At 41.8% G+C, this 6,588-nt stretch overlaps 1 pseudogene; it reads right to left on the bottom strand.

The window, feature by feature from the left end:
• Window positions 1-2,996: 2,996 nt before the first annotated feature.
• On the bottom strand, window positions 2,997-4,932 carry LOC100655665 (heat shock cognate 71 kDa protein-like; annotated as a pseudogene).
• Between the last annotated feature and the right edge of the window lie 1,656 nt (window positions 4,933-6,588).

The following is a 6,588-nucleotide window of genomic DNA, read 5'->3' on the forward strand; positions in this document are numbered from 1 at the left end:
TCTAAATAATCCCTCTAAGACTATAGTCTTAGAAGAAACACAACTGGAGTGCTCCTTAAAAGCAAGGATGGCAGACTTCAGCTTGTTTACTTTGGACACATCATCAGGAAAGACTGCTTGCTAGAAAAGTATGTATTGTTTGGTAAAGTAGAGGGTCAGTGAAAACAAAGGAAACCCTTAATGAAATGGATTGACGCAGTGACCACAACAATGCACTCAAACATACCAGTAATCATGAAGATGGCATAAGACTGGGCAACGTTTCGTTCTGTTATACATGAGGTCACCATGCATCAGAGTTTACTCGATGGCAACTAACAACAACAACAAAAGAAAATCTATAGCCTAGGTATAGATGGTCCCTCTAAGACCATCTCTTTCTTTATATAATTTTTATTGTGCTTTAAGTGAAAGGTTACAAATCAAGTCAGTCTCTCGCACAAAAACTCATGTACACCTTGCCACATGCTCCCAATTACTCCCCGCTAATGAGTCAGCTGATCCCTCCCTCCACTATCTCTTTTCATTTCCATTTTGCCAGCTTCTAACCCCCTCTACCTTCTCATCTCCCCTCCAGGCAGGAGATGCCAACATAGTCTCAAGTGTTCACCTGATCCAAGAAGCTCACTCCTCACCAGCATTCCTCTCCATTCCATTGTCCAATCCAGTCCCTGTCTGAAGAGTTGGCTTTGAGAATGGTTCCTGTCCTGGGCCAACAGAAGGTCTAGGGGCTAGGACCACCAGGGTCCTTCTAATCTCAGTCAGACGATTAAGTCTGATCTTTTTATGAGAATTTGGGGTCTGCATCCCACGGCTCTCCTGCTCCCTCAGGGGTTCTCTGTTGTGTTCCCTGTCAGGGCAGTCATCAGTTGTGGCCCAGCACCATCTAGTTCTTCTGGTCTCAGGATGATGTAGTCTCTGATTCATGTGGCCCTTTCTGTCTCTTGGGCTTGTAATTACCCTGTGTCCTTGGTGTTCTTCATTCTCCTTTGACCCAGGTGGGTTGAGACTCATTGATGCATCTTAGATGGCTGCTTGCTAGCATTTAAAACCCCAGACACCACTCTTCAAAGTGGGATGCAGAATGTTTTCTTAATGGATTTTATTATGACAGTTGACTTAGATGTCCCCTGAAACCATGGTCCCCAAACCCCTGCCCCTGCTACGCTGGTCTTTGAAGCATTCAGTTTATTCAGGAAACTTCCTTGTTTTTGGTTTAGTCCAGTTGTGCTGACCTCTCCTGTATTGAGTGTTGTCTTTCCCTTCACCTAAAGTAGTTCTTATCTACTATCTAATTAGTAAGTACCCCTCTCCCACCATCCCTCCCTCTCCCCTCTCATAACCACAAAAGAATGTGTTCTTCCCAGTTTAAACTATGTCTCAAGCTCTTATAATAGTGGTCTTATACAATATTTGTCCTTTTGCAACTGGCTCATTTCACTCAGCATAATGCCTTCCAGGTTCCTCCGTGTTATGAAATGTTTCACAGATTTATCACTGTTCTTTATCGATGCATAGTATTCCATTGTGTGAATACACCATAATTTATTTATCCATTCATCTGTTGACGGGCACATTGGTTGCTTCCATCTTTTTACTATCGTAAACAGTGCTGCAATGAACATCTGTGTGCATATATCTGTTCATGTAAAGGCTCTTGTTTCTCTAGGATATATTCTGAGGAGTGGGATTGCTGGATCGTGTGGTAGTTCTATTTCTAGCTTTTTAAGGAAGCGCCAAATCAATTTCCAAAGTGGTTGTACCATTTGACATTCCCACCAGCAGTGTACAAGTGTCCCAATCTCTCCACAGCCTCTCCAACATTTATTATTTTGTGTTTTTTGGATTAATGCCAGCCTTGTTGGAGTGAGATGGAATCTCATCGTAGTTTTGATTTGCGTTTCTCTCAATGGCACTTTTCTTTTTGTAACGACTAATGATCGTGAGCTTTTCCTCATGTATCTGTTAGTCTTCTTTAGTGACGTGCCTGTTCATATCCTTTGCCCATTTTTTAATTAGGTTTTTTGTCTTTTTGTGGTTGAGTTTTAGCAGAATCATGTAGATTTTAGAGATCAGGCACTGGTAAGACCATCTCTTGAGGACATAGATTTTCTCTACAGCTCACTTGAGAAGTTTTCTCAACTTCTCATATCTCAGGAGATCCTACTGGCCTTGGACCAAAGGTCTCCATCTTGAGGAAATCTGTTTTCCGGTCACCACTAGAACAAAACCCACTCTGTACTCTCTCTTAGCTTCCTGTGGTTTCTCTCATTCATGGTACTTCTCATATTTTGTAACTCTTATCAACCTATGATTAATATGATTACTAAATATCTGTCTCTCCCCATATACTTATGTGGGGAAAAATTAATTCTTTTTCCACTTTTATGGAGAAAATATGGAGTATCAGCCCCCATTAACCCAACAAACCCTGTGGGTCATCAAATATTTAATATTGCTCCAAGCTCAGGAAAACTCAGTCCCAGCTCTAGACCAAATCTTCATTCATTGCTTCATTTCATCTTTAACATAATCATTCTTCTCTGGTTCCCATTTAGAAGCCTTTCCTGAAGATGCCTTGACCACCCTGTGTGGACCCCTTTATACTGCACTTCCTTCTCCTCCTCCAGTGCTCAGGCCTCCCACAGCCAAATGTCTGCCTCCCAGCTCCTCACCTGGTATTCAGAGATCATTAGAACTTTTCCTTTACCTAGAACTCTATATTCTTTTTTTTTGCCATTGCTATATTCTTTTTTTTCCCAATTTTAAATACAGTTTTATTTAAGACATTGCATTTTCCACTTACAATACAGTGCTAGTAAAGTACAGTGTTGACTTCCTTTCCCTATGCATATTTCATATTCAAGTATTGAGAATATCCATAAATTTAGTATAGCAGTGTAGCTTTTAAAACTTCTACTGAATGTACTACAAATTTGGGTCTTTCAATTTTTTACTGTGGAACAATGCTAAGGCACCTCTGCTCAGAGATTAGCTTAATCAACTTCTTCAATGGTGGATCCAGAAGAGCCACCACCAGATGGAGGTGCTCCACCACCAGGGAAGCCCCCAGGCATTCCTCTAGGCATGCCTCCGGTACTCTGGAGCAGCTTGGTAATGATGGGGTTGCAGGCTTTCTCCGCTCTTTCTGCTGATGTTCAAATTCTTCCTTCTCTGCCGTCTGATTCTTATCAAGCCAGTTGATAATTTCATTACACTTGTCAAGAATATTCTGCTTGTCCTCATCATTGATCTTGCCTTGAAATTTTTCATCTTCAACTGTTGCTTCCATGTTGAATGCATAGGATTCAAGCGAATTCCTAGAAGACACCTTGTCCCTCTGTTTCTCACCTTTAGCTTTGTACTTCTCAGCTTCCTGGACCGTACGCTCAATGTCTTCTTTACTCAAGCATCCCTTGTCATTAGTGCTGGTAATCTTGTTTTCTTTTCCAGTGCTCTTATCCACAGCAGAGACACTAAGGATGCCATTGACATCAATAACAAAAATGACCTCAATCTGAGGAACACCATGGGGTACAGGAGGTATGCCAGTGAGTTCAGACTTGCTAAGCAGGTTGTTATCCTTGGTCATGGCATGCTCACTTTCATAAACCTGAATGGGCACACCAGGTTGGTTGTCAGAGTAGGTTGTGAAGGTCTGCATCTGCTTGGTAGGAATGGTAGTATTGCGCTTGATCAGGACAGTCATGACTCCACCAGCAGTTTCAATACCAAGGGAAAGAGGAGTGACATCCAAGAGTAGCAAATCCTGAACATTTTCAGATTTGTCTCCAGATAAGATGCCTGCCTGGACAGCTGCACCATAAGCAACAGCCTCATCAGGGTTGATGCTCTTGTTCAATTCTTTTCCATTGAGGAAACCCTGAAGAAGTTTCTGAATCTTGGGAATATGGGTAGAACCATCCACCAGGGCAATATCATGGATATGTGACTTTTCTAGTTTGCATCCCTCAAGGTTTTCTCCACAGGGTCCAGAGTCCCACAGAATAGGTAAGAATTCAGTTCTTCAAATAGGGCACAGGTAATGGAGGTACAGAAGTCGGTTCCTTCATAGAGAGAATCAATCTCAATACTGGCCTGGGTGCTGAAAGATAGAGTGCACTTTGCATGTTCACAAGCAGTGTGGAGGCAACAAACAACCCTCTTGTTCTCGCTGATGTCCTTCTTATGCTTGCACTTGAATTTGGCAACAAAATGGTAACCGTCCTGTTGTCAAAGTCTTCTCCACCTAAGTGGGTGTCTCCAGCTGTAGAGTTGACCTCAAAGATTCCATCCTCAATAGTAAGGATTGACACATTAAAAGTGCCACCTTCTAAGTCAAAGATCAGCACATTTCCTTCAGCACCAACTTTTTGTCTAAGCCATAAACAATGGCAGCAGCAGTTGGCTTGTTGATGATTCTCAGTACACTGAGGCGAGAAATGGTTCCAGCATCCTTGGTAGCCTGATGCTGAGAGTCGTTAAAGTAGGCTGGTACAATGACAACGGCATTGGTAACAGTCTTTCCAAGGTAGGCTTCTGCAATTTCCTTCATCTTTGTCTGAACCATAGACGATACATCCTCTGGATACAAACTTTTGGTCTCTCTCTTATATTATACTTGGACTTTGGGCTTGCCCGCATCATTCACCACCATGAAGGGCCAATGCCTTATATCAGACTGGACAAACAGCATCATCAATCCTTCATCTAATCAGACGTTTGGCATCAACTGTGTTCCTGAGATTCATTGCAACTTGATTCTTTGCGGCATCACCAATCAATCGTTCAGTATCAGTAAAAGCAACATAGCTTGGTTCTGCCGCCCTGATCATTTGCAATTATCTCCACTTTTCCGTGCTGGAAGACACTCACATAAGAGTAGGTGGTGCCAAGATCAGTGCCAACGGCAGATCCCTTAGGCATGATTGCTGAAAGTAGGTCCCAGCTAGTTGACAAAAGAAATGCAGTCCAGAGAGCTGTCGCACGTTCAATAAGCTTTTTTTTTTTTTTTTCCCAATTGTGGTAAAAATCTGTATAACAAAACATTTACCAATTCAATAATTTTTACATTTATAAATCAATAACATTGATTATATTCATCATGTCATACAACAATGACCACTATTCTTTCCAAATTATTCTGCAATCATTAACGAAAATTCTGTGCCCCTCTAGCAATGGCTCCCCCTTCCCCCTCTCTACCATTTCTGGTAACTATTCAAACATTCTGGTCTCCATACATTTGCCTATTTCAAATAAGTGGGATCATACTGTAGTTGTCCTTTTGTGACTAACTTATTTCATTCAGCATGTTTTCAGGGTTCATCCATGATGTGGCAAGCATCAGGACTTCATTTCTCCTTACAGCTGAGTAATATTCCATCAGATGTATATGCCACGTTTTGTTTATCCATTCATCTGTTGATAGAAATTTAGGTTGTTTCCACCTTTTGGTTTTTGTGAATAACACTGCAACGGACATTGGTGTATGTTACTATATTCGGAAGGGAAGGAAGTTATAGCTCCCAATCCTGCCTTTTATTGTGAACAGCCACAAAATCATACAGAAATGCTCAAGGGGAGAAAATGGTGAATCAAAAAGACAGACCATAAAGAAGTTTGATGTCAAGGCGACTTCAAGCTCACTTATTTCATAAATCAGCCAGGGCTTCATTTTCCGCTCCTTCTGCCCCCAGCTCTGACTTGTTTCAAGACGCTGCCAAATGCATTAAGATTTTAGAAAGCATCGTGCAGGCTTCCTCTTTTCCACAGATGACACTAAATTAAACGTCCTCCAGAGACATTTTAGTGGATGGAATATTATTGTGAGAGAGCAATTCAGCCTGGTGCCAGCAAGGAGCTTGTGTTTGGAAAGATTTAGTGCCTGAGACAGTGGCTTTGGATGGTCCCTTTGGTTTCAAAAAGCATCACGGATCACTGAAAATAAATCTCTGGGCAGCTTAAGGAGTCCCTGATTACATGCAGATCCAGGTCTGTTATTTGAATGCCAGCACTAGGGAACATGGAACGTTCTGTTTTCTAGGCTAGAAAATATGCTGGGGTGAACTATATAACGACAGAGGCTGGGTTTGATGAGCTATGCCACTTAAAGAGGCTCTGCTCTTGGGGAAAAAGCTGGAAGTCTTTCTTTCTGGTTTGCAAAGAGAACAGCAGCAAGTGAGACTCAGAGTGATCCACACAAAACTAGCAATAACAGCTAATCCTTGTTGAGCATTTTTCACATCAGTCCTCTGAGAGACTGGGTAAGAAAGTCATATCCACTGCAGAGATGGGGAAACTGAGTCTAAAACCTGTTGAGAGTGTTAGGGTAGCAGAGTCAGAACTTGAATACTTGCGTCCTTACTTCATCCACTGTTCAATATTATCTTATATCTCAATTTCGTTTTTAAATTAAAGCCATATTTATTATCTTAGGGTGGCTATTTGTAGAGGACTGCTTACATAAAGGAGTCCCTGGGTGGTGCAAACAGTTCATAATCTCGGCTGCTAACTGAAAGATTTGGAGGCTTGTGTCCACCCAGAGGTACCTCAGAAGAAAGGCCTGGTGACCAACTTCCAAAAACT

The sequence above is a fragment of the Loxodonta africana genome, chromosome 5, assembly GCF_030014295.1.
Source record: "Loxodonta africana isolate mLoxAfr1 chromosome 5, mLoxAfr1.hap2, whole genome shotgun sequence".
Classification (NCBI taxonomy): Eukaryota; Metazoa; Chordata; class Mammalia; order Proboscidea; family Elephantidae; genus Loxodonta; species Loxodonta africana.